Source organism: Mauremys mutica, chromosome 8, assembly GCF_020497125.1.
Source record: "Mauremys mutica isolate MM-2020 ecotype Southern chromosome 8, ASM2049712v1, whole genome shotgun sequence".
In the NCBI taxonomy this organism is placed as follows: Eukaryota; Metazoa; Chordata; order Testudines; family Geoemydidae; genus Mauremys; species Mauremys mutica.
In genome coordinates, this window is record NC_059079.1 from 20,356,757 (window position 1) to 20,381,407 (window position 24,651).

Genomic DNA, 24,651 nt, shown 5'->3' on the forward strand with positions numbered 1-24,651 from the left:
ATATATTGTATTCTGTGTTGTAATTGAAATCAGTGTATATTTTTATTACAAATATTTGCACTGCAAAAATGATCAACAAAAGAAATAGTATTTTTCAATTCACCTCATACAAGTAATGTAGTGCAGTCTCTGTAGTGAAAGTGCAATTTACAAATGTAGATTTTTTTATTACATAACTGTTTTTTTATTTGAGTGCAATGTAAAACTTCAGAGCCTACAAGTCCACTCAGTCCTACTTCTTGTTCAGCCAATCGCGAAGACAAACAAGTTTGTTTACATTTGCAGGAGATAATGCTGCCCTCTTCTTATTTACAATGTCACCAGAAAGTTAGAACACACATTCGCACGGCACTTTTGTAGCCAGCTTTGCAAGGTATTTATATGCCAGATATGCTCAGCATTCATCTGCCCCTTCATGCTTCAGCCACCATTCCAGAGGACATGCTTCCATGCTGATGACGCTTGTTTAAAAAAAAAAGTGCGTTAATTAAATTTGTGACTGAACTCTTTGGGGAAGAGTTGTATGTCCCCTTCTGTTTTACCCGCATTCTGCCATATATTTCATGTTGTAGCTGTCTTGGATGATGACCCAGCACATGTTTATTTTAAGACCACTTTCATTGAAGATTTAACAAAATGCAAACAAGGTACCAATGTGAGATGTCTAAAGATAGCTACAGCATTCAAACTACGGTTTAAGAATCTGAAGTGCCTTTCAAAATCTGAGAGGGACAAGGTGTGGAGCATGGTTTCAGAAGTCTTAGAAGAGCAACACTCCGATGCGGAAACTACAGAACCCAAACCACCAAAAGAAAATCAACCTTGTGCTGGTGGCATCTGACTCAGATAATGAAAGTGAACACGCGTCAGTCCACACTGCTTTGGATTGTTATCGAGCAGAACCCATCATCAGCATGGATGCATGTCCCGTGGAATGGTCATTGAAGCATGAAGGGAGATATGAATCTTTAGCACATCTGGCACGTAATTATCTTGCGATGCCAGCTACAACAGTGTTCTCACTTTCAGGTGACGTAAACAAGAAGCGGGCAGCATTATCTCCTGCAAATGTAAACAAACCTGTTTAGCCAATCTCAGACAAACAAGAAGTAGGACTGAGTGGACTTGCAGGCTCTAAAATTTTACATTGTTTTATTGTTGAATGCAGGTTTTTTTGTACATAATTCTACATTTGTAAGTTCAACTTTCATGATAATACAAGTACTGTAGTGCAACCTCTTTAAGTGAATTGAAAAATACTATTTCTTTTGTTTTTTTTACAGTGCAAATACTTGTCATCAAAAATAAATATAAAGTGAGCACTGTACACTTTGTATTCTGTGTTGTAATTGAAATCAATGTATTTGAAAATGTAGAAAACATCCAATTTTTTTAAACAAATGGTATTCTATGATTGTTTAACAGTGCGATTAATCGCACGATTAATCATGATTAATTTTTTTTATCGCTTGACAGCCCTAATTTCAAGTTGATTGACCTTTCTATGTACATTCAACTTTTTTTGTGTGGGGGTTGCAGGGGAGTGTTAAATAGAAGTTTTAACTCCTTAAACACTGGAAACAGTAGTATTGAATGCACATTCTGGTTTTCTAACTCCAAATTATGAATAGTCATATAGTATAACCCTTGAGATGTGTGCTACTCATATGAATGCCCAATCATAAAATGGTATAGTTCTTGTATTCCACCTCTTCCTGTTTTTAGCACCACTTACTGTAGAAGTGACCAGATTACAAACTAATCTCATATTATTTTAAATTGGAATAGGCTGAAAAAAGTGATTTATTTTATTTATTTATTTTTTTGAAATTGAAAACATTCAAAACACAAATAATCAGGTAGAGATACATTTTCACTGTTTGTGCCAGTGTAGAATGTATTTCAAAACATTAGCTCATTGTCCATACTACATTGTCATTATTACTGTGGTTACTTAAAGTAAAGCTTTTGTTATAAATGGCTTTTATGCAGTGATATCCAAAAAGAAGGGATGAAAGGCCTCTTAATTAGTCAAAATTGAGTTGTTATTCCAATGTTTGATGTCCTAGTGAGGCATGTGGGTTGTTGGTGTTTTTTTTAATTTAATTTTTATTTTTTTTAATGCTAGGTTGCCTCCTCTTAACCTAATTGACAATACATTCCCTGACCTGTTAGTGTTTTTTCCTTCTGATTTTTGTTGTAGTTTTGGTGGTAACCCTTTAGAGAGCTGGGTTTTAATCCTCTAAGTGAGAGAGGCACCGTATCCCACTAAAACAGCAGTTCTAAAACTTTACCAACTCAAAGACCCCCATTTTTATTTAAAAATTTTCATGGACTCCCAAATTCCCAGCTTAGCCCCAGGCTCCGCCCCCACTCCAACCCTTCCCCCAAGGCTCCTTCCACCCAGCCCCTGCCCCTTCTCTTCCCCGCGTTTACGCCCCCTCCTCCAAGCATGCCCTGTCCCCACTCTTCCCCCACCCTCCCAGCGCCACTGAACAGCTGTTCCCCGGCATTCAGGAGGCTCTGGGAGGGAGAGGGAGGAGTTGATCAGTGGGGCCGGCGGACCCCCTGGAATACCTTTGTTGACCGCAGACCCTAGTTTGAGAAATGCTGCACTAAATCATATGAGTGCCCCTTTTGAGTTGGTCATCCTTCAAATTGGGCAGTTTTTGAAAACAGATGAACTTCCTGGCATTAAAGGCTTATATTTTTCTTGTAGATGCTTGCCTCTAAAAGTCTTATTTGAGTTTCGTCATGTTTTTATGGTATTAGTCTAATACACCAGGAGTCAAGCATTCTTTTGGCTCAGTTAATTGAGTGACTTGCTATTGCCCTTGAATATTAAGGCAGAAAGTGGTGTTTATATGGTGACAGTTTAAAAAAAATGGTGTAAAAACTATAAGTGGCAGAAGGAAAATGGATAAGAAAATGGCTCAAGATTGATGATTCATGGTCTTAGTGGGCTAAGTGTGGTATTAGTAGCACTTTCTGCTCAACCACATAGCATTTTCATAGAAGCCACTAATTTTATGATAGAAGGGATAGATTGGTCAATATGTCTGAAGCATGAGTGACAGATCCACTATTTTCAACAAGTGTTTTTTTTCAATACTGTGTGTGTGTGTGCGCGCGCGCGTGCGCCACACTCACTTTTGGTTTCCCAGTCCTAAGTGCTGCTGCTTGCAGTTTTATAAGAAGTGGAAATTGAGATGTCTGGTTTAAACACAGCGGTTACCCCATATTTTAGTTTTTACAAGGATACCATGATTAATCTGCAGTTATATATATCTTATGAAGATATTGGCATTTAAATAGTTGTTTGTTTTTTCATTTGTTGTATCAGCTAGTTAGAATTCTTAATTGAATACTCAATTTAGGTGAATTGCACCCAACGGCATAGGAGCTGTGGAAGTCCTTATGCATCTCCATTCCCCTCACTGTGTGAATCTACTTTAAGGGGATCAGTGGTTATGGAATGAGTGTGCAATGGGACGAGCCCACCCCATTGTAGTGGTAAGGGTTACAGATGTGAAATACTGAGATCTCAGCTTCTGCATAGAAGTTGCTTGTGAAGTTCCTTATGATTCATGGTTGCAGCAGACATGCTGGTTTCTTTTCAAGTTGGATCATTCCAGCTTTACTCCTGGTGCTAGTCCATTCAGTCCATTTTTACCCCAGGCTAGGGTAAACCACAGACAACTCTGGAGTGTCCAGACTAGTGTGTACATTCATGTTTGTTAGCTCAAGTTAACTTACTATCAATTTTTTCAAGTTCAAAAATGTGTAGACATACCCTAGGACTGCAGAAGGAGAGGGAGGTCAAAAGAGCTGTGCAGGAATGCAATCTTGGGAGCTGGTCCAGGACATTGGGTCCAAAGATGCAGCTGCTGAAATGTCATCTTTTTGGGGGGTGAATCCTGGATGTCTGGGTTGCAGGAAATCCCAAAGTAGTGATTGTTCTTTGCTGCAGAGAAAGGATCAACAAGTGAAGCCATGCTCCATGGTCTTAAGAAAGCCAGGCAGGAGCTGGTAGGATGTGGGCCAGTGCCAGTGCTCCTGCTGAGGCTAGAGGATAACACTGACTCTGGAAGGGACCTCTAGAAGTCACGTAGCCGATCCCCTTGTGCTGAGGCAGGACCACAAATATACTTAGACCATCCCTGACTCGGGTTTGTCTAATCTGTTCTTGAAAAAACTGCTAGTGACCAGGATTCCACAACTTCCCTTAATAACCTATTACAGTATTATTATCCTTACTGTTAGAAAGTTTTTCCTAGTGTCTAACCTAAATCTTCCTTGTGAACTTGTTCTAGACCAGGGGCAAGAGACTTAATCTAATCAAGAAAACTTGTTTCTTGTGAATGATTTAGAATGGTCAGCCAGCTTCTCTCCCTCTGCCCCCATTTCACATGCACTATCCCGATCTTTTGGCAATTGAATTGGCACCAACTGAATTGATCTCAGAAACATCCTTTACGGGAGCAACAAGTAGTTAATTACTGTTAGCAACCATGAATGTTTACTCCTGGGGGAATTGTGCACCAAAACTTAAAAAATTCTGCACACAATATTTTAAAATTCTGCAAAAGTCTGCATATTTTATTTGTTAAAATAATGCAATATAATCATGCTGGTTTCAATTATTTTGGTATGGTAATTTATTTAAACTACAATACAATGGATAGAGAATGGGAGTGGGGAGCATTGGAGAAAATCCCCAAACCCCTTTGCTTAATAGTAATGTAGCTAGGTTTGACCCTTTATTTCTAGTTATTAGCCTGCCCCTACACCTACCTCCTCAGAAACACCCCATGCCCTGCCCCTCCATGCTGAGCATGCCACAATAGCAAGCGAGAGGGACTGTGTGTGTGTGTATGTCTCTCATGCATGACTGCCCCCCCAAGCAGTGATTTACATCTCTACCAGCTGCTCCAGGTACTCAAAGTGACCTGCCTTCACTGCCGGGGTGGAGCGCGTGACCACTCTTGTGGCTTCGCTTTGCTTCCCCATCAGAATTCATTTTTCTGCATGGAAACAAAGAAATCTGTGGGGGACATGAATTCTGCGAACTCAGTGATGGAGAATTCCCCCAGGAGTAAATGTTACATAACTTTTTAAAAAACATGTATAACTGAAAAATCATTGAAGTCTGAGTATAAAAGTAATTCTTGCTTTTGATCAAACCCATAATTTCTAGTTGGTGCCTTGTTATGTGCAACTGGAGAATGTCAATAAGTTGAAACAAAATCCTTTGACAGATATTCAGGCATGTCTACAGCCTTAGTATGTTTTTAGTATAGAGAAATCCAAATAAAGAGTCTTGCATTGCTGCCTGTTCGTTACCATACAATAGCAACAAAATAGACTAATTATTGTCTAACTTGGATCTCAGTCATATTTTTCTCATATATTAGGCATATTCATACTTTGTTATATTCTGTCAATAAATTTTTCACAGCCAACTAGAGAACGTTAATTCATGCCTTTAAACTTTTTTAATTAAAACAAATATTTGCAGCTGTTAGTTCAGTTTTGCAAGCTTTACTGAGGTGGAGGAACAAAGAAGAGCCAAATATGAGTAATCATAACATGAATTTGTCTGATGTGAAATGGTGAATTTTGACAACAGAGGTCTGAGTGAATTCAGTTTATTAATAGAACCAGTGATATCTCCATAAACTTAAGCAATGCTACTGTTCAAATTTAACTTTATTTTGCTTCTATAGACAACTGAGGACCACCCAGATTTTCTAATATTCAGTAATTCCCTTTTAATTTTTAACATTTGAATCTAATTTTTAAATATACAGTTTGCCCTGAGATAATGTGTTGGGGACATTAACTTATATTTTTAAATAGAGGACAAAGAAATAATAGAACTGATGTTTAGGTTTATGCCATTTTTCATCTTGCATACTGTCTGCTGTTGGATTATTTTACCTATATGCCAATACATTAATAGCTAAATTAAAATTGTAGGACTGGAAGGGACCACAAGAGGTCATCTAGTCCAGTCCCCTGCACTCCTGGCAGGACTAAGTATTATCTGACCATCCCTAATAGGTGTTTGTCTAATCTGCTTGTAATGGGGCAGCTGCCCTACTCCTGAGGAACAGGGGTTAAAAGCAGCCCTGGAGACGGCTGTGGCTGTGAAGAAAGCCTCGGCTGATTGGGGAACCAGCCACAGATGCAGCCATGCCCCAGTCAGGGCCTAGCTGGCCCTTCTAAGAGGGCAGTGGGCCAGGAGCACACAGAGTCTCTCTCTAGCAGTAGAGGGGGAAGGGCCTGGCTGCCTGGAAGCTGGAAGACTGGAGCGGGGCTGGGGGAAGGCCCGAGGAGCTGAGGAGCTCCGTCCCAGAAACCCCCCAGGCTGCAGGCCTTGTTAAACGCCAAAGAAGGTATTTGGGTTGCAGAGGGCAGCCCAAGGGCAGGCAGAGGCAGCAGGTCCAACCCCCCACCTTGCCAGTGATGAGTGGCACTTACAGTGCAGTCTGCCCCAGGGAACGGGTGCTACTTGATGACTGGCAGTGGCTATTGACTGAGGCGAGGTGGGGATAGAAGGTGGGGGTTCCCTGGGGAGGGGAGACCCAGATATGTGCGGGTACTGCCAGGGGGCAGCACCCCAGCCTGAAAGGGGCACCGGGGTCCAGGAGGGACTTGGGCCCAGCGGCAAGCGGGACACCGGATTGCAGAGGGCGCTCTGGAGACTGGAAACGCTAATTCCCTGGACGACCAGCAGGAGGTGCCGCAGGGGTGAGTCGCTGCCCCGTCACACTGCTCTTAAAAATCTCCAGTGATGGAGATTACACAACCTCCCTAGACCGTTTATTCCAGTGCTTACCTACCCTGACGATTAGTACGCTTTTCTTAATATCCAGCCTAAACCACCCTTTGCACCCTTGCTGCAATTTAAGCCCACTGCTGCTTGTTCTATCCTCAGAAGTTAAGGATAACAAATTTTCTCCCTCCTCCTTGTAACAAACTTGTATGTACTTGAAAACTGTTATCCTGTCCTCTCTTTGTCTTCTCTTCTCCAGAGAAAACAAACCCAGTTTTTTTTAAATCTTCCCTTATAGGTCGTTTTCTAGACCTTGAATCATTTTTGTTGCACTTCTCTGGACTGTCTCCAGTTTGTTCTCATCTTTCCTGAAATGTGGCACCTAGAACTGGACACAATATTCCAATTGAGGCCTAATCAGCATGAAGTAGAGTGGAAGAATTACTTCTTGTCTTGCTTACAACACTCCTGCTAATGCATCCCAGAATGAGAGTGTGTGTGTGTGTGCGTGTGTGTGTTTGTTTGTTTTTTTGCAACAGTGTTGACTCATCTTTAGCTTGTGATCCACTTGTGATCCCTTTCTGCAGTATTCCTTCCTAGGTAGTCATTTCCCATTTTGTATGTGTGCAGCTTATTGTTCCTTCCTAAGTGGAGTACTTTGCATTTGTCCTTATTTAATTTTATCCTTTTTTCTTCAGACTATTTCTCCAGCTTGTGTAGATCATTTTGAATTTTAATCCTATCCTCCAAAGTACTTGCAACTCCTCGCAGCTTGGTATTGTCCACAAACGCTATAAGTGTCTTCTCTATGCTAACGTCCTGCCTCCTTATATCATTATACATTTTATAATTTTTCTATTTAAAAATACAAAAAACCTTCCTATATTTCAATAATGTTCTGTTAATTTATGTGTGATATCCTGCCAAACAGCTGCAGCTGCCTTATTCCTTATGACTTGAATGAAAGTGGCACACCGTTGTGAAGCTTGAAAGCTGAGAGTGCAGTGATGAAACTTGAGAGAAATGGCCAAATCCTCGGATGACGTAAATCAGTGTAGCCCTATCAAAATCAGTGGAGCGACCCTGACTTATACTGGCTGAGGGTCTAGCCTTAAAACTAGAATATTTTTGTTTGACTTTCAGTATAGAAAAATTTTGCTTCCTATGGCTTGATCTTTTCTTTATCCACATCTTTGTTAAGTTCAGAATTCCTTTTTATTGTGATAATGGAAAAATTATCCCCTGGAATCACCAGGGGCTAAAATGTATTGAGTAAACTAACTAAAAGGTCCATTCTTTTCTTTGTATAAAATGCTTATGTAACTCTCATTACTGTCATTAGTAGTACAGAAGGTAAATGGAGATGATATTAGACCCAGAAAAAAACTAATATTTTATATCAAAATAAAGTTATTTTTTATTCTTGGGATCATGGAATAATTACAAACCAAGCTCGTTGGCACCAGTAATAAAAATATTGTGTTTTCCCAAATGTTTAGCTGTAGTATCATAGATTCATAGAAGATTAGTGTTGGAAGAGACCTCAGGAGGTCAATTAGTCCAACCCCCAGCTCAAAGCAAGACCAACACCAACTAAATCATCCCAACCAGGGCTTTGTCAAGCAGGCCTTAAAAATCTCTAAGGATGGAGATTCCACCACCTCCCTAGGTAACCGATTCCAGTGCTTCACCACCCTCCTAGTGAAATAGTTTTTCCTAATATCCAACCCAGACCTCTCCCACTGCAATTTGAGACCATTACTTCTTGTTCTGTCATCTGCCGCCACTGAGAACAGCCTAGCTCCATTCTCTTTGGAACCCCCCTTCAGATAGTTGAAGGCTGATATCAAATCCCCCCTCACTCTTTTCTCTTCTGCAGACTGAGTAAGCCCAGTTCCCTCAGCCTCTCCTCGTAAGTCATGTGCCCCAGCCCCCTAATCATTTCTGTTGCCCCCGGTAGGACTCTCTCCAATTTGTCCACATCCTTTCTGTAGTGGAGGGCCCAAAACTGGATTCAGTACTCCAGATGTGCACTCACCAGTGCCAAATAGAGGGGAATAATCACTTCCCTCACTCCACTGGCAATGCTCCTATTAATGCAGCCCAATATGCCGTTAGCCTTCTTGGCAACAAGGTCACATTATGGTGTCATATCCAGCTTCTCGTCCACTGTAATCCCCAGGTCCTTTTCTGCAGAACTGCCGCTTAGTCAGTCGGTCTTCAGCCTGTAGCAGTGCATGGGATTCTTCCATCCTAAGTGCAGGGCTCTGCACTTGTACTTGTTGAACCTCATCAGATTTCTTTTGGCCCAATCCTCCAATTTGTTTAGGTCACCCTGAACCCTATCCCTACCCTTCAGCATATGTACCTCTCCCCCCACCTTAGTGTTGTTATATCCTTGGGGGCAGCCGGTTTAGGAAGAAATCACTTGAGGCCAGACAGCAGACAGCTAACAAAACCACCATTTTATTTACAGACTCAGAGAACTCACCCAGCCGGCTGAAGCTGGCTGAGCTATCCCCTAATAATCTAACTCAGTTACCATAGGAACCAAAAACCATGACAACCAAATACACAACATATTCCTCCCCCCCTAATAAGAACATCCCCTAAATAAAACACACACTAGACTAGAGAAGGAGGGTAGACTGCCTCCATTCCCGGCTAAACCCTGTAGTTTATTTTGCCCCATAACCATGGGTTCGCCCTAGCTAAAGATCCATCTGATGAGGAGGCCTTCTGTCTCTAGGTGGATTATGGCGAACTTCTGGTGTTGTTGCACCCAAAAGTACCATGGGCTCAGGGTCCCCAGCACGAACGGGTGAGGAGGTGGTATCAGCTCGTGCTGGGCAAAGGGGCATCTCAGCTGCCGGCAGTAAGGGAGGAGGACAGTCAGGAATAGGTGATTCGTGATTTGGTGTCTCACCAGAAGAGGTGAAGTCAGACCCCTCAATTGCAGATGTGTCCTGAGGACTGGCATGACCTGGCAACAGCTGATCTACATGTCGCCGCCAGGTAAGATTCTTTGCAGTCCGGACTGTGTAGGAAACAGGTCCTGTTTGAGTGATGACCGTGGCCGGGACCCATTTAGCTCTGGAAGTATAATTCCGAGCCAAAACTGGCTGTCCCGGGCTAAAGGTTCGGTCTTTTGCTCTGGGTGCCTGTCTGATGACTTGATATTGCTGCTGATGTTGCACAGTTTGTCTGGGTTCAGAAGGTTTCAGCAGATCAAAGCAAGTGTGCAGCTGTTGTCCCAACATTAGAAAGGCTGGGGATGCCTGGGTCGTAGCATGAGGTGTGTTTCGGTAGGAAAGTAAGAAGATATCCAGACGCTTTTGAATGGAGTGTTGTCCCCTTGCTGATTTCAAAGCGTTTTTCATTGTCTGCACAAATCTTTCAGCTAATCCATTGGTGGATGGATGATATGGTGCTGACGTGATGTGGTGTATCCCATTTGCCTTCATACTTCCCAAATCATCTCCAAAAACAGCAGCATGTTTCCTTAGTATAGGGGTTAGACTGGTTTCTTCTTTAGTCATCCGGTGCACTTCTGCCCAGTTCAGTTGAATCTTCCCAAGCCAAGACCTACCCATTAAGGCTGGGTAGTTACTCTTACCACAAACAGTGGCAATTTAGCCACCTGTCCATTGAGCTCCACCTTAACATCAATAGTGCCCAGCATGGCACAGCTTCTCCCGTATACGTCTTCAGAACTGTTTTTGTTGCCTTAAGCAGAAGATGCTGTAGCTTTTCTTTATACACAGTCTCGGAGATTAGTGAGACGGCTGCACCGGTGTCCAGTTCCATGCGTATACGTTTGCCATCCAATAACGGGGTTACCCAGTATTCATGTGAGCCCACTGCCAAAGACAAAACATGCAGTGGCACTTTCTCTTGCGCTGAGGTGTCACCTTGATCATCCTGGGTCTGCTCTAGGGTATGCAAGGTTCCTCTTTTTGTCGGCCAGACCACAGGCCTCCTTTTCTTTTGTTTACAGGCACACTCAATGTGTCCCTTTTTGCCACAGTGTCGACACACCAGGTCCTTACACCAGCATTCCGATGCCTGGTGACCCGGCTTACCACAGCGGTAACATTCTTGACTCTGCACCGTTTTGTGGGTCAGTTCTTGTGACACTTTTTTCACCCTAGGGGATGCACCGATGTATTGCGCCTCCCTTGTAGCCAGTTCCATGGAGACAGCAATATCAACAGCCTTCTGTAAGGTAAGCTGAGCCTCTGTCAGTAGGCGCTTCCATATAGCTTCACTGTACAGGCCACACACTAACCTGTCACGCAGGGCATCATTTAACATCTCTTTAAATTCACAGTGTTCTGCTAGCTTTTTAAAAATGGCTACAAATTGTACAACTGTTTCATCTTCCTTTTGGTCTCTTTTGTGGAACCTATATCTTTCAGCAATTACCAGTGGTTTTGGGGAGAAATGGGACCCCAGGATTTCCACAATGTCACTGTAAGATTTAGTCTCAGGCTTAACAGGGTGTAGTAAGCTGCATAGCAGGGAGTAGGTTTTAGCCCCTACAACACTTAAGAATATTGGCACCTTCTTTGTTTCTGTAATGTCATTTGCAATACCAAAAAGCTCAAAACGCTCAGTATACACATGCCACTGCTCTATATTCTCATCAAAAGGTTCCAGTGGCCTGGTCAGAGTAGCCATGATTTTAGTTTCACTTTCACAGTTAGTGCAAACAAGCATTATTTTTATTTGTTTGTTTTGTACCTTGACTTCTACTTCCTTCTGTTACTGGAGCAGCACCAGGATCCCATCCTCGTCGCCACTTGTTATATCCTTGGGGGCAACCGGTTTAGGAAGAAATCACTTGAGGCCAGACAGCAGACAGCTAACAAAACCACCATTTTATTTACAGACTCACAGAACTCACCCAGCCGGCTGAAGCTGGCTGAGCTATCCCCTAATAATCTAACTCAGTTACCATAGGAACCAAAAACCATGACAACCAAATACACAACAAGTGTCATCCACAAACTTGCTGAGGGTGCAATCCATCCCACCATCCAGATCATTAATGAAGATGTTGAACAAAACCAACCCCAGGACTGACCCCTGGGGCACTCCGCGTGATACCAGCTGCCAGCTAGACATTGAGCTGTTGATCACTTCCCGTTGAGCACAACGATCTAGCCAGCTTTCTGTCCACCCTATAGTCTGTTCATCCAATCCATACTTTTTTAACTTGCTGGCAAGAATACTGTGGGAGACTATATCAAAAGCTTTGCTAAAGTCAAGATGTATCACGTCCACCACTTTCCTCATATCCACAGAGCCAGTTATCTCGTCAAAGAAGGCAGTCAGGTTGGTCAGGCATGATTTGCCCTTGGTGAATCCATGTTGACTGTTCCTGATCACCTTCCTCTCCTCCAAGTGCTTCAAAATGGAATCCTTGAGGACCTGCTTCATACTTCTTCTAGGGACTAAGGGGAGGCTGTAGTTCCCTAGATTTTCCTTCTTCCCTTTCTTAAATATGGGCACTATATTTGCCTTTTTCCAATCATCTGGGACCTCCCCTGATCGCCACCGGTTTTCAAAGATAATGGCCAATGGCTCTGAAATCTAATCAGCCAACTCCCTCAGCAGCCTCTGATGCATTAGATCCAGACCCATGGACTTGTGCATGTCCAGCTTTTCTAAATAGTCCTTAACCCGTTCTTTCACCACTGAGGGCTGCTCACTTTCTCCCCATACTATGCTGCCCAGTGCAGCAATCTGGGAGCTGACCTTGTCTGTGAAGACCAAGGCAAAAAAACGCATTGAGTTCTTCAGCTTTTTCCACATCATCTGTCACTAGGTTGTCTTCCTCATTCAGTAAGGGTCCCACACTTTCCCTGACCATCTTCTTGTTGCTAACATACCTGTAGAAACCCTTCTTGTTACTCTTCACATCCCTTGCTAGCTGTAACTCCAATTGTGCTTTCGCCTTCCTGATTACACCCCTGCATGCTCAATCAACATTTTTATACTCCTCCCTAGTCATCTGTCCAAGTTTCCACTTCGTGTAAGCTTCCTTTTTGTGTTTAAGCTCACCAAAGATTTCTCTGTTAAGCCAAGCTGTTTGCCTGCCATATTTGCTATTCTTTCTGCACATCGGGATGGTTTGTTCCTGTGCCCTCAATAAGGCTTCTTTAAAATACAGCCAGCTCTCCTGGACTCCTTTTCCCCTCATATTAGTCTCCCAGAGGATCCTGCCCATCAGTTCCGTGAACTTCTCAATGTAGCCTTCATTTCTGATAGCACAGTAGTAGGATTATTTTGTCAATTCATCTTTGTAATGGGTATAATATACTGTATTCTAAAAGGATTTTTTAAAAGATATCACATAACTTTTAGACGTCACACCATTTTAAAATGTTAGGCATACCACATATTGAGGATATAATCTTTGAGTGCAAACACTGTTATGATATACTAGTCTTTGTGTACTCTCAAAGTTTGTGCTTGTATTTGGTATTATATTTTCCTTTTTAAGTGCTTGCTTAGTTGCTAGTTAAATAGACGAACCCTTATCTTTTAGCATAATAGAAATTAATGATAACTAGCCACATCCTGCATGCTTATCCTAAAGAGCAAAGTAGCAGTTCTGCAGCTGTTATAGACCACAGATCAATTTCAGAAAAGAGGGCTAAGGAGTATATTATAGTTGTGTAGCCTGGACAAAGGCATGGATAACTGCAATGAGATCTGTGTCCATGAGAATCGGTTATACAAAGCCAGGAAGGAGTTTCTCCTGATGATCTAAATTTATGCCTTCTTATGACTCATCACTTACCACATTTTAGTTTCTGTAGCAAGATACCCAGGGCATTCTGCACTAGTGCTCCCCTTTCAAGGGGCATAACATATCCTGAATGGCCAGCCAGCTCTGCAGGCTGGAGTTGTGTGGCGGCACAGCCCCATCTGGGGTATTAGTTGCTTGTACAGGAAGCTGGAAGGGATCAGTCCATGCTTGGGCTCAGGGGTTGGAATGCTGCCTAGCCTTTACCATGGGCTAGACAAGCAAGGTGAGAAGCTCCTTCCACAGGTGCACTGTAGGAGGGAGGATGAGTAAGAGACAGGAAGAATCTGACTCAAATGATTATTGATGAAGTTTGAAAAGGCTCCTGCCGTGGCAAAGTCGCAGTATTTTTGCAAGTTGCTGTAGAAAGCCTATAATAACACATGACAGCATTACTGTGGCAAGTGGGAAGTGATGGTGTCTATAAAAGTTACCGCCTCCTCTGTTTGAACTGAGTTTAGTATACATAGGTGCGTGCCATTTTATCAATAGCATTTTAAGATGGATACAGTTTAAATGTGTTGCAAACATGTCGAGTTAAATTCTAGGAGCAAAATTAGCTTTCTACAAACACAGTGGATTGTCTGTGACTTGAACAATTTTAACAATTGGGCCTAATAAAAACAAAGGAGAAATAGAAATTGTTACCCAGCACACCTTTTAGTGGTATGTGACAGCATGCAGTGGCACTATGTAGGTAAGAAGGGGTTAACTTCAACTTAGTTTCGTTAACCTCATGTTGTGGCAGCAATAGCTTGATATTGGAACTGAAGAGACCTATTTTATTCAGTGACCAAATTGCTTATAGATCTAGGGCATAGTGTAGGTAGAGATCACATATGTCAGGGAAAATTCAGAAGTTGTGTCACTTGTGTAAAGCTGCAGAGAATTACTTCCCCATTTATAAAATTTGCCCGCTGTTGCTGATAAACCTGCAGATAGGCAAGTTTATATTGAATGAATAAGATTGCTGGTGCATGCTAGCGCTTGCGTAAGAAAGGGTTTAGGACCCAATTCTCCCCTCAGATGTGTGTGCTCAATCCCATGTTAGTCAGGGGAGCCATATTTAAAAAAAAAAAGAAAAGAAAAGCTGACATACATTTTGTAAAGCACTGTGTATATCAGTGGCATTGAATACATTTATTTTTGAGTACCTAAAAAATGTAGTAGGTACAAGCATTGGTGGTGATAATGATTTAATATTTGTGGTACTGCCTAGAGGCCAGCCAGGTTGGGCCCCGTTGGGCTAGGTGCTGTACAGATTTATAGTAAATTACAGGTTCAGTGATTTATTATTATTAAATCCTAGGGCAGAATTTAGCCTTTTGCTATTTCATATGAGTCTAGAGCTTTGATGCTTTTACAATAAAATCAGAGTTTTGGTAATGCCAAGTTAGTCTCTACCTCCTCAATTAAGAATACTTATTTTTGCTGCAGTTAACTAAAAGCCTGATTCTGTAAGGCTTTGTGATCAGAACTCCTATTCATTTCAATGTCATCTCTGTTTACAAAATTAGACACCTTGTTTATAGGTATATAAGAGTTAAAAAATAACCCATTCAGAATAGGTATTTCATTTTTCTTATCTAAGATAAATAAAGGGTAACCATCCAAGTTAATCTTCACACTTGTTTAATCAAAGATAATTGCTGTTTCATAATATTTTATTTTAAATTATTAATCGACAACTGCTTTTGCTGATGGAATAGAGCCTCAGTTGTTATTTCTTATTACATCCAAATAACACCAAACTTTAAATATTCCTAAGGATATTTGTCAGGGATCTGTGTAGGATACAATCTTCTATGTATCACATCTTTAGAAAGTACAATCTTTTTTAGTCCAACTGCTGGATCCTGGTGACTTGCAGACCAGAACACTCCTGCCTGGCTTCTTTCATAAGAACAAACTGTTTGGCCCATTCCCTGGGATACTGCTTGGGTACCAGGGGATTACATCAGCAGTGTTTTCAGAGGTTAAGTAGGAAGAGAGCTCACCAGTTCAGGTGACTGGGTCTGTGTTTCCTCTTGGAGAGGAAGAAGAGTGGGGTGGCAGATGGTGCCTCCTACCCACTCTGTCCCTCTGAGGGAACAAGCATAGGAGGCAGATCTTTGTTTTGAAGAAAGAAGGGTGATAGACTCCCAGCTTGGAGAATTGTTCTGCTCCCATCAGGTGTGGGTGCTGCTCCACCTACTAGTGATAAATCTTGGAGCTCCATAAACTCCCCAGCAAGGGCATGACCCCTGCTGCTCTCAGATCAGCCAGTGAAGAGGCAGGAAGTGGGTAAGCTGTATTGCCTCAGCCCTCAGAGAGAGGGAGGCTGAGGAACACGAGCTGTCTCTCTCCGACATTAACTGAAGAAGGGCAACTGCACTGTCACATGCACTCCCCTTGAATTTAACACTTGCTTAATAACTAGATTGCTACACTAATGTCAAATCACAGATTATTGTGAGGTTTACACTAAGTACAACTGACTTGTTCTGGTAGTAATAAGACCTGGTATTGAAGTTCTTGGCTCAATACTTATATCTTGCTAGGCTGGTGTTAAGGTACAAATCCACTGTTGCAAACTTGAGTTTTGCATTATACAGTATTTAGTTAAAGCCCCAGCTCCTGGAATCATGAGGTTATGCAAGAATTTCCACTTTTGTTTTCTGAGTAAATTCCTAGTCTTCATGGTTTCAGACAGTTTGAAAAGGGGACCCCTAAATACTCACACTGGAAGTCAGATAAAAACAATACACAGTCTATTACTTTGGGATTATTTTTAATCTTGATATTTCTCCCCCCCCCCTTTATTTTATTTTTTATTTTGTTTTTGGGAGGGGGAGGAGATCTGCCTCCTGATTTTTAAAAACTTCTGGTCAGCAACACTGCAAGCTTTGCTGAGGTTACGGGTCTGTGTGGGATCTCTGGTTCAGCACCACTCTTCCAGAGCTGATGTCTCTGTGGGTATGTCTACACTGCAGCGTAAGCCCAGGTTTTGAACTCAGGCTCCTCAAGCCTAAACTCCCTTCTGCCTACAGACAAATCATGCTAACTCAGGGCTCAGACTCTAGGTCCCAGAAATCCACAGAGTGGAGGGTCGAAGCCTGAGTCATGCCAAGACCCAGTATTTAAGCCCTACTGCTTTGCAATGTAGGGTACGTCTACACTACGGGATTATTCCGATTTTACATAAACCGGTTTAGTAAAACAGATTGTATAAAGTCGAGTGCACGCGGCCACACTAAGCATATTAATTCGGTGGTGTGCATCCACGGTCCGAGGCTAGCATCGATTTCTGGAGCGTTGCACTGTGGGTAGCTATTCCGTAGCTATCCCATAGTTTCCGCAGTCTCCCCCGCCCCTTGGAATTCTGGGTTGAGATCCCAGTGCCTGATGGGGCAAAAATCATTGTCGCGGGTGGTTCTGGGTAAATGTCGTCAGTCATTCCTTCCTCTGGGAAAGCAACGGCAGACAATCATTTCGCGCCCTTTTTCCCTGGATTGCCCTGGCAGACGCCATAGCATGGCAACCATGGAGCCTGTTTTGCCTTTTGTCACTGTCACCGTATGTGTACTGGATGCTGCTGACAGAGGCGATACAGCAGCGCTACACAGCAGCATTCATTTGCTTTTGCATGATAGCAGAGACGGTTATCAGTCATTCTGTACCGTCTGCTGCCATTGTAAATTGGCAATGAGATGACGGTTACTGTACTGTACTGTCTGCTGCTGTCATGGGTGCCCCTGGCTGAAGTCGGCCGGGGGCACAAAAGACAAAAATGGGAATGACTCCCCGAGTTAATCCCTCCTTTATGGTATCTAAAAATAGAATCAGTCCTGCCTAGTATATGGGGCAAGTGTACTAGAGAACCAGTGTATCAGAGAACCAGAGAGCACAGCCGCTCCGTGTCAGATCCCGCAGAAATGATGAGCTGCATGCCATTCACAGGGGGGTGCCCCTGCAACAACCCCACCTGTTGCTTCCCTCCTCCCTCAGCCTTCCTGGGCTACCATTGCAGTGTCCCCCCATTTGTGTGATGAAGTAATAAAGAATGCAGGAATAAGAAACAGTGACTTGTTAGTGAGATAAAATGAGGGGAAGGCAGCCTCCAGCTGCTATGATAGTCCAGACAGGACATTAAGCAGTGTGGGGGAGAGGAGCCCAGCATCCCGCTGCTATGATAGTCCAGGCAGTACAGAATCTTTTCTTTACACATGAAGGGCGGGGGCTGATGGAGCTCAGCCCCCAGTTGCTATGATGAAGACGGTTACCAGCCGTTCTGTACCATCTACCCAGGCGCCCCCGGCCGACCTCACCTGAGGCCAGCCAGGAGTACTCACGGGCTGATGATGAGGACGGATACCAGTCCTTCTGCACTGTACTGTCTGCCACCAGGCTGATGATGACGATGGATAGCAGTCATATTGTACCATCTGCCACCAGGGTGGGGGGAAGAGGATGCTGCAGTTCACTGCCGCAGCATCGCGTCTACCAGCAGCATTCAGTAGACATAGGGTGACATTTAAAAAAGTCAAGAGACGATTTTTTTCCCTTTTACTTGTGGGGGTGGGTGGGGGTGGTAAATTGACGAGCTATGCCCTGAACCAGCCCGGACAATGCGTTTGACCCTACAGGCATTGTGAGCTCAGCCAAGAATGCAAATGCTTTTCGGAGACTGCAGGAACTGTGGGATAGCTTGAGTCCTCAGTCCCCCCTCCCTCTCTCCATGAGCGTCCATTTGATTCTTTGGCGTTCCGTTACTCTTGTCACGCAGCAGTGAGCTGAGTCCCTGCTGTGGCCTCTGTCTGGAGATTTTTTTAAAATGCTTTGGAATTTCGTCTTCTGTAACGGAGCTCTGATAGAACAGATTTGTCTGCCCATACAGCGATCACATCCGTACAGTCCATGCTGGAGCTCTTTTTGGATTTGGGACTGCATCGCCACCTGTGCTGATCGGAGCTCCACGATGGGCAAAAAGGAAATGATATTCAAAAGTTCGCGGGGCTTTTCCTGTCTACCTGGCCACTGCATCCGAGTTCAGATTGCTGTCCAGAGCGGTCACAGTGGTGCACTGTGGGATACCGCCCGGAGGCCAATACCGTCGATTTGCGACCACACTAACCCTAATCCAATAAGGTAATACCGATATTAGCACTACTCCTCTCGTTGGGGAGGAGTACAGAAACCGTTTTAAAGAGCCCTTTATATCGATATAAAGGGCCTCTTAGTGTGGACGGGTGCGGCCTTAAATCGGTTTAACGCTCCTAAAATCGGTTTAAACGCGTAGTGTAGACCAGGCCGTAGATACAATCCCACTGGACTCATGCTCTGGTAGTCTTCCAAAAGTATTCCGCAGTCTCATGGGCTGACATACATTGTCCTCTGGATGGTGTATGTTTGGTGGACGGTCAAGTATTCCCACATTCCACCATGGACATTCCACCATAGACAAAGGGCTAAAGTGGCCACATTTCGGGAGGATGTGAGGACCCTGAACTCAGGCCACATAATGCAGCATAGATGCTGGCCCCCCAAGTTGAGACCCAGGGGTCAACAGTTCCTAACGTGGGTTACAAATGAATATAGATGCTCAAGCCATAGGCTAACAAATCGAGGGTCTGCTAACTCAAGTTCTACTAACTGTGGGCTTACAGTTGCACTGTAGACATACCCTGTAACACTGCTGACTCAGCAGTTTTCTAGCTAGCTGGGCTGATGTCAAGGCCCAAGCTTTTGTGTAGTCACTGGCTCATCATCTAACCTCTGGTTCAGTTTTTGGAATTGATAAAAATGTAACTGAAGTAACCTGATTCTGCACATTCCTTGATCACATGAAACTTCTGTTGGTAACGGTGGGAGGGTTTGACATGAGAGGAAAGTAGTCTCAGGCTCAAAATTATCCAACTTGGATTTCAAGTGTGCACTCCTTCTTTCAGTTGATTAAACATTGCATGGTTATATAGTTGCAGTTTCTTATCTTTCTGCAATTATGACTTGTAAAAATAAAAAAAAATTAGCTTGTGAAACTGAATAACAGTTTTATTCAGAACATTTGTATATAATGGTTTGGTTTAGTTACTGATATCTGCTGATGAGTGGTGTGCATCTAATTACAAGTCAATTTTGATTAAGTTTTAATTAAACAAGGCATATGTAAACTCAGCTCCCACTGGGAGACTGTCCAGAGGCCAGTAGTTCTTTTAGTCTTGGAATCCACAGAAGGGGTGCTCACCCCTAGGTCTCTCCCACACATGTCCAGAGGGCTGGATTTGACCCTTAGTGATGTGAGTGAAAGTTCTTTGCACATAGAGCAGAATATTGGAGTCAAAATCTAATGAGCAGATCTGAGAGAATAATTTTGCCCTTAGCTGGCTTCCTGCACAAATACCCAGTAGTGTGATTTTATATGTGAGACTGACCTAATGTATCTAATTGCATGTTTGAATTTTTGCTCTAAATTCTTCATCATCATGGCAAATCCTAAAGGGACGTAGCCTCCATGCAGATCAAGTGCCATCCAGATTGATTTGTGGCTAGGTCCTTAATGTGGTCTGTCTGTCTATTTGGGTTATGTCTATCACTGGCATCACTGAAGCTTTTGGCAGCTGTGATTCACTGGCCACATAGCAGCATTCCTTGGTAAACATGCTTCCTGATTCATTGGTCATCCAGTCTAATTATTCGTTCATAAGCCGAATTTTTTTTAGTAAAAAAGGGAAGCATCAGAGAAGGGGGCTGGCTTATGAACAGGTATAGAGAGGGGGAGAGGTAGGATGCAGCCCCTCCCCGCATCAGAGGGGGCAAGGAGAGGCAGCAGAGCCAGAAGGAAAGAGGCAGGACCAGAATCTCTCCTCTTCTGGCCATGCTGCTCTCCCCCAGCCTCTGAAGCAGCTGCAGCTCCAGGGCTGGCATCAATGCACTGCTCATCCGCCTTCCTCAGTGCCCGTGTTTCAGTGTCATACAATAGAGTTGGTATAACAATGGTGAGCTTAGGGCTCAAAACATGGCAGCAGTTGTTGTTATACAAGTGTCCACATCCTCCAGTAGTGTCTATGATACTGAGCATTATTTGACAATTGCCACCTGCTTGAAGTCCCATATGGACAGGTTAAACCTGAGCTGTTTGTAATCTGAAGCAGGAGGCTGCTTGATGACAATGGCCAGGCATAGGGTTTGCTGTTCCACTGGTCAAAAAATAAGTAATTTGACCAGTTAAATGTTGATCATATATTTTCAGATAATGTCAAATATTTAAAGCACTAATTTATTAGAACAATAACACAAATTTCTGCTTCTGTAATCATTTTAGTCTGTGAGCTCTTCAAGACAAGGACTGCGTCTTTTATCTCGTTTTAATGTGCTTTGTAAACCACCATGTATGCTGGTGTCCTAGTATACAAATAAAGACATATATACACACACGTTTATACTAGAAAATTGCAGCCAGTCAAAATGCTCAACTTTCACTTCACCTGTTTCCCAACAGGTGGCATTAGCATGTAATAAAGTGAATGATCAAGACGTTTAAATAGGGTTGCTAACAGATGGCACCATGATGCAATCAAAAAGGTAGGCTGCCACCTACACGAGAGTCTTCTTGCTGGCATATCTGACAATATTTGACCATCTGAGGTTGGTAGCCAAACTTTGATAGGACATGACGCTTAAAAGGAATTCACATGTTGATTTTTTTTGGAAAATGGTGATTGTACTTAAAGTCATTGTCTTCAATTCCCACATATGGTCAGACCACAGCTCAACTGTGATTTAACCCTTTAAGTCCAAGTACATGGCAGTACAACATTTACCTGAGACACTTATGATACTCATAAAAATAATATAAATAACTCCATTATTCTCCACATAAATGGTTCCATAAAGGATCGTTAACACTCCATGAGAGGGCTTGACAGCAGACACCATTTGACATAAGTAACCAATGCACCACTGTTAATCTTCTAGTGACACATTGTTTTTATTGATATGAGCATCCGTATGGTGAAAAAAATTGTATTTCCTTTGGAAGTATACAGCTTATGAAATTAAATTATTGGGGTGAAGCAGGTGAGCAACTCAACTTCATTTGAGTAAGAGCCACAACCATGCATTGAATGATAACAACATTTGGCTGTTGAGCTTCAAATGGAAAATTTGGAAGATGGGAGGCATGTTAACTGTTGCTCATCATTGGTTGGACATGAAACTGATTACATGGGGTACTGAAGTATTGCCATTGAAATACCACTTGCAAAATGGAAGAATGCAAAACAATTTCAGCAGAGTCACCAATTCATAGTATTGGCCTCATTTAATGCTCTTTCCTAGTTCCTAGCACAGGAGAAAAGAGGAGAGAAAAGGGGTAGCCAAAGTCCCCAACATAAGTGATAATGATCAGAGATGATCATCAAGGTGGCATCCATTCTTCCCTTCCTCAATATTTAGGTAAGTTCTAGTTTGCTATGTACAACATTTTCTATGAAATAGTTCTTTGAAGAGTGTTCAAGTTTCTTGACAAGATGCTCCCCACACTTCAGGGGTTTGCTGAGGCAAAAAATAGGGAACGAATATGGCATATTAACACATTTGATAGTTGCAATACATATACTCTAGTCATTTAGGGTACTTCAACATTAAAGGTGATTATTCTTTTCTGTATGCTCTCTTTATAGAATGGAAAACATAACAATCCATAAGGATCTTTCCCAATTCCAGGGGAATGCTAGCCAGCTGGGGCAGGGGGTTGTATTTGTATAGGGTAATAGTCCTATACATTTACTTTCATGAGCTTTTGAGAATGTAGAGCAGGAGTGGGCGAACTATGGCCCGGGGGCCACATCCGGCCCTCCAGATGTTTTAATTTGGCCCTTGAGCTCCTGCTGGGGAGCGGAGTCTGGGGCTTACCTGCCTCTAGTGCTCCAGGTGGGGAATGGGGTTGGGGGCTTGCCCTGCTCTGCGCAGCTCCTGGAAGCAGCGGCATGTTCCTCCTCCAGCTCCTATGCGTAGGGGCAGCCAGGGGGCTCCACACGCTGCCCCTGCCCCTGCCCCAAGTGCCACCCCCGCAGCTCCCATTGGCCGAGAACTGTGGCTGTTTCTGGAAGCAGCACGGAGCCTGCCTTAGCCTTGCTGTGCCGTGACCGAGAGCCACCTGAGATAAGCGCTGCCCAGATGGAGTCTGCACCCCAATTCCCTTGACCCAAGTTGGAACACCCTCCTGTACCCTAACTCCCTCCCAGAGCCCGCACTCCCTCCTGCACCCCAATTCCCTTCCTGACCCCTCCTGTGCCCCTGCCCTAAGCCCAGTCCCACACTCCAAACCCCTTGGCCCTGACCCTGAGCCCCCTCCCGCACCCTGAGCCCCTAATTTCTGGCCCCACCCTGGAGTCTATGGGAAGCCCCGAGCCTCCGCTCTGTGGGGCTGTCTGTGGCCCGTGGCTGATTTAAATTGTGGGTCAGTGGCCCCTGATAGAAAAAGGGTTCCCTACCCCTGTCCTAGTGTGCTAGTTGCCGCACTCAGCATCTCTCTGCTTCTCCTTTTTATTATTTTCATTTACATTCTGGCAGTTGTCTTTTTGTTCTTAGGTTTCCCTTCTGTCTTTCACATGGATTTCAGCTTTTCTTCTTGTATTCTTAAACATTTGGAAAGCCTTTGCTTTTCTTCTCTGGCTGCATTCAAAACTTACTTAACAAACCATATTTGTCCACACCTACTTGTTTTATACACTGTTCTGAACAGATCATTCATATCCTGAATTTAGAACACATTTTTATAACCTCTGATTTCCCCTGTATGTCTCTGCTTATCAGTATATTGTCACTTTTGAATAATACCATTATTCTCTTGAAGCCCTGTTAAAATATAGTATTCTAGTCTTGCTCTAATTTCTTTTTATTTAGGCGTGGTCTTTGTTCAGCAATCCAATCCTGCAAACATGGGGCTAATGCTTGCCTCTGTTTGTTACCCCATGTCCAAATTGATAGGGCAACTCCAATTTACTGATTTCAATGGGGCTTGCACTGTAGGATCAGTGCCTAAGTTTGTACTTACCTTCAGCTCTGTGAAAAGCATGAATAGTGAAAATACTGTTGTTTTTTTACCTTCTTCCACTATTTATATACACATATGATTTTGTTCTGTAGTCACACATGTCTACCTCCATAGTCTTAAAAGAGAAGAACTTCCTAGTATATATCCTGTAATCAAAACTTTTTTTTCTGTCGAACATGCCATTTGATGGCAGTGGATTTTGTGTGTGATGTGTAACATCTAGTTCCTCTTTCAATACGTCATTAATGGCAGGGGAAGAGGTGGTGCATTAATAGTTCTATTTAAAAGTAACACCTACTTATAGGAGAGAAAATAAATCTGTCTAATTCCTTAGCTGTACAGATCTAGAACAGAGGATACAACACGTGGCCATCTCATGATTTTTGTAGAAGATGGGGGCTGGATTAATGATTTTTTTTTTAATCCTGAAATTGGCAATACTGAAAAATATTTATAGATCTCTGAATTATAAATGGTATTGTCAGAGTTTTGTGACTTGTATAAGTTCTTATTGTTAAAGATATTATTGCTAAAACTTTACATTTTATTATTAGCCATGTATCTTGTTTCCCTAACGTACTTAATGCTACTAGTTCATAAATTTGCCAGTGCATCAGAGTTAGTTATCGAGCCGATTAAATGTGTCAAAAACATTCATTGCTAATCCCAGCAAGCACCCTTATGATGATAAGTACTGGAACAGTGAATTATATTGACATTTTCAGAAAAACAAGGAAGCATGTTTACTAGAATTTGGAGTGCAACCAGCATGTGTTTCAAAGCAAGTAGATCTTCAGCATAATGATCTTACTGAACAAAGTTGAGATTGTTCAACACTTCTACAGTTATTCATATCTTTATCACTAATTTCCTAGTAATAACCCAGTTCCCTGATTTTTAATGCGGGTCACATTGTCTCCTTATAGCTGCAGTACGTTGTAGTTTGCCACACTTTTCTAACATGCTCACTAGAAGGCATTGTTCTTCATGTAGTGACTAGTATTGAGGTGCACTGCACTTCAC

The 24,651-nt window shown here is 42.9% G+C and overlaps 1 protein-coding gene and 1 long non-coding RNA gene across 2 annotated transcripts in view; one reads left to right on the forward strand and one right to left on the reverse strand.

Annotated features, from left to right (window-relative positions):
* LRRC7 (leucine rich repeat containing 7) overlaps positions 1–24,651 on the forward strand; it is a 352,531-nt gene that overhangs the window by 59,104 nt on the left and 268,776 nt on the right. The window lies entirely within an intron of this gene.
* LOC123376687 overlaps positions 1–24,651 on the reverse strand; it is a 41,845-nt gene that overhangs the window by 1,491 nt on the left and 15,703 nt on the right. Inside the window, exon 2 of the long non-coding RNA XR_006581895.1 lies at positions 3,794–3,964. This is a non-coding gene — a long non-coding RNA (uncharacterized LOC123376687). The remainder of the gene's footprint in view (positions 1–3,793; positions 3,965–24,651) is intronic.